This window comes from Anarrhichthys ocellatus, unplaced genomic scaffold (assembly GCF_004355925.1).
Source record: "Anarrhichthys ocellatus isolate YVR2014 unplaced genomic scaffold, GSC_Weel_1.0 scaffold17, whole genome shotgun sequence".
Classification (NCBI taxonomy): domain Eukaryota; kingdom Metazoa; phylum Chordata; class Actinopteri; order Perciformes; family Anarhichadidae; genus Anarrhichthys; species Anarrhichthys ocellatus.
Window position 1 is genome coordinate 257,735 of NW_022280047.1, and position 6,508 is coordinate 264,242.

Consider the following 6,508-nt stretch of genomic DNA (forward strand, 5'->3'; position numbering starts at 1 on the left):
TCCTTCCCAGTTTTTTTGCCAACGACCAGCTGTTTGGGCATGACGTAATTCAGACGACGACGGAACAGCTCCTCCCCTTTGGCTTTGATTTGACAACCTCAATATGTCGGCTCATGTCATTGGACCTCCGGCCCTGTCAGTCTGGTTGGAGGGGGGGGGGGGGTGCAGACGTACATTGCACCACAAGGCTCGTCAATTTCGGCGTCCGGGGCCACCACGCACACACACAGGGCGGAGTAAGGAGCCTCCAGAGGCAGCTGCAGACTCCTCGGGACACAAAGTTGGGGGGGTATGAAACATCTGACCTGATCTGGCATCCGTGACAAATACGTCTGTATTGTGTTGTAGACACTTGCAGCTTCTTCTGCATTGCAGTGCATGTCTTTTGCATTAAAACACATAAAATATTAATATATATTACTAAGCTGCAATCATAAAGCTTTTACTTTGTATTTTTTATTACGTTTCATTATGTTAACCACCCCTGTCACAACACGAGATATATAACATACAAAACGTGAAATATTTCCTTATTTGGTTTTAAAACAATGCTTTATAACTTATTTATTTTGTATTTTGTCACCTTCATCAAATATTCAAGTCCAGCTCCCGTCAAAGGAATGGGTTACATATTGGCTTTTAATAAGATCAGATGAAAAGAAAATTGAAGGAAAAAAATTGGCTGATTTTGTAATAATAATGATTCATTTATTTATTACTATTTGATATAACACACACAGAGCAGTGGGGTATGTGGAACCCCAAATGTAAAGCCAAAGGTAACTTAACTAAATAGCCAGAGGTCTTCAACAGGGGGTCCGCGACCCCTAGGGGGTCCGCGGAGATACTGCAGGGGGTCCGCGAAATCTTTGGTTGATTAGACAATTTTTATTTTTTTTATACTTTTTTCCAAAACATGAATCTGTCCATTATTTTAATAGTTCAGTATTGTATGCAAGATAACAGTTATGTTTATGCATGGCAGTGGCACTAATAGGCTATCACTCATTTTCGTTTCCACATTTATGTTTAAAATTAAAACATCAATTTGAATAGCTTGTATGCATGATTATCATGCAATTGACAGACAATGTTGATATTGGCATTGGTATCAGCTGACAAGGTATGTTTATAAATGGCAGTGGCACGGACACCCTACTCACTGTGCCTTGCACATGTTTAAAATAAAAACATGAATATATGAACCTGTGTATTATTTGAATAGCTTAGTATTGAATGCACAGTAAGGAGGTATGTTCATACATGGCACTAGGCCCAGTTTAATATACAACACAATTTTATACAATATATATAGTCGGGGGTCCCTGCTCCATCTCTCTATCAGTTTGGGGGTCCTTGGCCTAAAAAACGTTGAAGACCCCTGAAATAGACCAATAATGACATAAGCATTGTTGCACTGAACTAAAAATAAAAGGGTGCTAAAACGATAGCATTTTCATTAAGTTTTATTCCTTTTGAATCAATACACAAATGGTTATCTCCTGGACTTTGAAATATTATTTTTAAGCATCTCGCTCATGTTCAGCAGGTGATTGCAGACTCATTGGGGGGAAAAATAAGAAGAAAAAATTAAATCACCAACGTCCGCATCAGACGATAATCCATTTCCCTCCAGGAGCTGGACATTAAGACTGACTCAAACTCTCAGTCATGATTATTTTTAGGCTGCGGGGTGACTTCAACATGAGTCATAACTGTCCAAGCAGATCCGTCAAGAGAGTGAATGAGCTCCTGAATCAGGTTGGGTATAATCTGTCCGACATAAATGAATCATTAAAATGAACAGTTGCCGCTGAACTGAGAACAAATGCCTAGCAGGTTAAGAATGATGAGTGGGCTGGATTTTACTTTGTGCTGACCTCAAACTAAGTCGCCTCACAGCACACTTGTGTTTTTGGGTAAATTAGTTTAGTCAACTCATCTGCCTGGAGTTTGTGTTACTTAGGCTGCAACTACAGACAACAGAATAGCCTGCGATGAATTAACCTGATCTCTGCATCTCAACGAATGTATGAACAGTAAACGGTCACAATGAGCCACGTAACAAGGGTTTACTTTACTCTTTGCAGACTGACAGGAATATTTAGTTTGTATTTTGTCGTAACAGGAAGTCAGTTATCCATTTCCATCTCATCAATGTATAGTCCAAACACGTCGTCATTACAACTCGTCACATATGAAGCTTGGTCAGACCCCTTGACGTCGCTTTGTTGGTAGCCCAGCAAACGGTTGCAGTAAACACATGGTTAACGTTATGAATTCAAACAAAAACACCGGCTTAGGTTTCGGAAAAAACATCACAGTTGGGCTTAAAATAAGTACGTAAAATTTTAAGCAAAACTACTTGTATAGCCAAAAAGTTAGGTTGAGGAAATGCATCATGGTTCTTGCCCCAGAGCCCCCCAGGTGGGGGGTTCTCGATTTTACAGAGAAAGTTTCGCGTACAGCGTGTCGTACAATGCACTTTTCATAATGAATGTTACACACATGTTTAACACATCTTTAACCCAGTTAAAGAAAAAAGTCTGGGCAACAATATCAGGTAAGCCATTTTTACATGCTCCAAACACAATTCTACACAACTAATATTTCAACTAGAAGATTTATTTTTCGCCATGAGTCCGCCTGCTACGCACTCCGGACAAAGCTACCAACACAAAGCTAAAAGCTAACACAGACAACAATGATATCAGAAAGCAACATAATTCGACACAGATTCCAGAGATATCTTCAATATTTCTCTCCGTGAAACCATTACAGAGATATCAGCCAACAAGCACCAGAACGCAGCTCACCTTTACACTGTTTTCCTGTAGACAAAGGCATAATTTCCCGGTTCTGGAAAGGATGCTTCGCGAAGGACGGCACGGTTTTGATTCTGACTGGCTAACAATTTTGTCAATCTTTCCCACGTTATCCCAGCTCAATTCTATAGGCTCTGACGCGTCGAAGGAGGGTCCATTCACTGAAATCGACCAATGGGCTGCTGACTTAGGTCTCCATAGACACAGAGAAACTGGAATTCAGACAGGAAAACCCCATGGATCACAGACACAAACAGGGCTCAGAGAGGATTCTGGCTCTCAAAATGAAGCCAAACTGCTGTATTTGGATAGATTGAACACTAATAGTGATAAAACAAGTGAAATATATAGTTATATAGAAAATTACAATGGAACAGCTGGTTCCAAAATGACCATTTTGATGACCTTGCCTGACCTCTCTGTACTAAAACCTCTCTAATTTTGTTCTGCTTCACTTTATCAAAGTCAAGATTTGCAGAGAGACTGTTCACATATTGTGCTATGATTTGGGAGAGGTTTAAACTTTCAGCTGCATCATTCAAAAGACATAATCATGCTTTCAGTGCTTTTTGTTTCAGGTGAACCTGAAACTTTTCAATTTGAGCTGTGTGCCATCTTCATTTACTCTTAACCAGTAACATATACACTGATATTTACACATCTGAACAAATCTCACAAGTGTTACCTTTATTATAATATCAAAATTGTTCAAATAGACCTTGTAGTTAGGGAAATACTCTTTTTAGTATGGGTATGCAATTTTCGAGCAGAGGCCTAAAAATAGGGCTGGGGTTAAAGAGGTTAATTTAATTATTGAACTTAGGTTTAGGCAACAAAACCCCCTTAGTTAAGTATAGGCAAAAGGTTAGGTTTAGGACATCAAATTACAAACTTGGGTTTGGCAACAAAGATAATTGTTTATTATTAACAGATGATATGTGATGATAAAGTCTTGACAGAGTCTTCGGCGCTTTGACTCTACAGGGAGATTTGTAATGGAGGGACGTCTGCCCTGAGCAGCAGCAAGATAAACCATCTTTTGAAAAAAAAACATCACGGTTGGGCTTAAAATAACTAGTGAATTGAGGTTCAGGCAATAAAACCACTTTAGGTTTAGGAAATACATCTTGGTTGGGCTTTAAATAAGTAGGAAAACTAAGTAAAACGTAAACAATGTATCATAAGTATAGAAAACCGACAAAAACATCACTAAGGTAACTCGGACAGGAACACCGTCTCCTGGATAAAGGTCCTGTATTTGTTTAACCACTCTATCTCCGTGTGCGGGCTTTTTTGGTCTTAATACTAGGACATTACACTCCCAGAGCGTCATCTATGACGCGGATGGGTTTACATTGTAGTTACTTGAAAGCCCGGATGTTAAAGGGGCACGTTGTGGGTCGGTATCAGACGCCCGAGGGGGTTAAAAAAAAGGGGTCGGGATTTGCTGTCTGGAAATGAAAACAGGCCGATATTCCAACTAAAAATGAGAACACTAGTATTACATAATGGTACATTTCAGTGACCAAGAACGAGGAGGATTCTGAAATCTCTTGCAAGATGTGTGGAGTACTACATTCCTGTCACCTTGATAAAGATATGGAACAATGCAAGAACAGCTGGGGAAGAACTCTTTTGTTACGACATTGTTATGACATTGATAACTGGCATGCGGTTGGCAGCAGTCACAGTTCTCTCTGAAGTTTCCTTCCGAATGTTGTACAGATGCCATGGATACCACCACCCGCGCACGGCAACCTGTCGTGTCCGGCCGGCCTCGCAATTAACTGCTGCAATAATCAGCTCAGCTGGAATACACGCCACTGTGTCCTCCTTCAGACGCCGTCTATCCCTGTAACGCAGACGCTCGATGAAGATGCAAATGGACCGATGCCTCTACATCCAGCGTACGCTGGAGAAGGCCTCTAGGTTGCCACGTGTTGTACAACCTCAAAGCCAGAATAGCGGAAAAGCTTGCCAGATATTTTTTAACAAGACAAAAAGGACGACTTTGTCCTTGAGCCAGCGAGTGAGTGATTATTACCGCAATTAAGAGCAGTCACAGTCAGAGAGAAAGGTTAGGTCATAAATCTAGAGGGAAATCTTAAATGGTTGATTAACATACATTTCCGCGGTCTGTTTCTTTTAGCAAACACCTTGACAACACTTATTGAGATGAGACTTTTCATTAGATCTCAACATTCTGGCAACTCAATGAAATCCAAACTTCTAAAAACTGGTTCATTCCGTTGATGTCGCACGCACGCTCGCCCGCCCGCCCGCACACACACACACACACACACACACACACACACACACACACACACACACAAAAGACTTGCCCGCTAAAAGTCACTTGTTGCCAAAGTGAGGTCAGATGCTCTATACAAATATGTGAGTGTACCAACTGTGTGCAGCATGTTCCGTTTAGGAGATAGAGGGAGGGAGGACGACAGGGTGGCCAGCTGGTGAAGTTAAGCACTCCTCTGTGGCTCAGCTTCAGCACACTCTGCCTGCAGCCATCTATACGACTACATTGTGACGTAACGCTATATTTGCACGATTAAAAAACAAGAAAAGCGAACATAAGGCCGGATCAGAAGGCATAATAAACTCCCAGAGTGCTTTAAGTGTGCTGCATACATGCTTCAGCGTTATTAGGGCCCGAGCTACCGACAACGTCGGGCCGCGAAGGCCCTATTGATATTGTACCCGTTTGGGTAAACATACGCATGGTTGGAGGACTTGCCATGCATGAAAACTCACCAAATTTTGGGGACTTGTCAGGCCTGGTGAATATAGCCATCTGAAAAAGAATGCATCTTTCTGTGTTAAGAAATGGCTCTCTAGCGGCCCCTACAAGTCGGACCGGCGACGCCCCTCGGCCAGTATGTCCGATTGACTTGAAATTTGACACACGTCCAGTTGAGCTAGAGCTACAAAAAAGCCAATCAGACCCCTAAGCTCCGCCTACTTAGATTTTCCGCCATATTGAATTTAGTGTAAAACACATTTCTGCGAACTCCTCCTACATGCTTAGTCCCATTACTACCAAATTTGCTGTGGATCATTACTGGATCTACATCATCAAAAGTTATCAAAAGCTTTTTGATATCTCTTTTCGTTTACAAGATATGTACCAATAAACTTCTTAGGGGCGTGGCTTAATATCAATACATACAACTTCTCAACTGTTTATCCTAAAATTACCAGATTTTCAGTATATGTGCACATTGCATCCTCTACCATACCCTGATATTTATTTTGCATTCAACAACTAGGGGGCGCTACAGTAAACCCTCGAAGTTGTGCTTTTTGTCACTTTTTGCAGATTTCAGCCTTCGCACTTTAACAAACTCCTCCTAGAGATTTTAAGCTATCAACTTCTACTTTGGTCAGGGTGCTCTTAAGACCTTTGTGATTAAAAGTTATCAAAATCGAGAGTTTTCATCAAAGAACCTTGACGTGGCGGCCATTTTGCCTCATTGTTTATGAAAAAGAAGTTGTTATAACTCCAAGGTACATTATCCAATTCGCACAAAACTTCTTATGCATGATGCTACTTCAAGCCTAAACATACTTCAATTGAAAATATTTCAATAACTCATAGCGCCGCCTACTGGCTAAAGGAAATGTCATATTTTATACTTTTATTTATTCCTCCTAGCCAGGTGACCTGATGA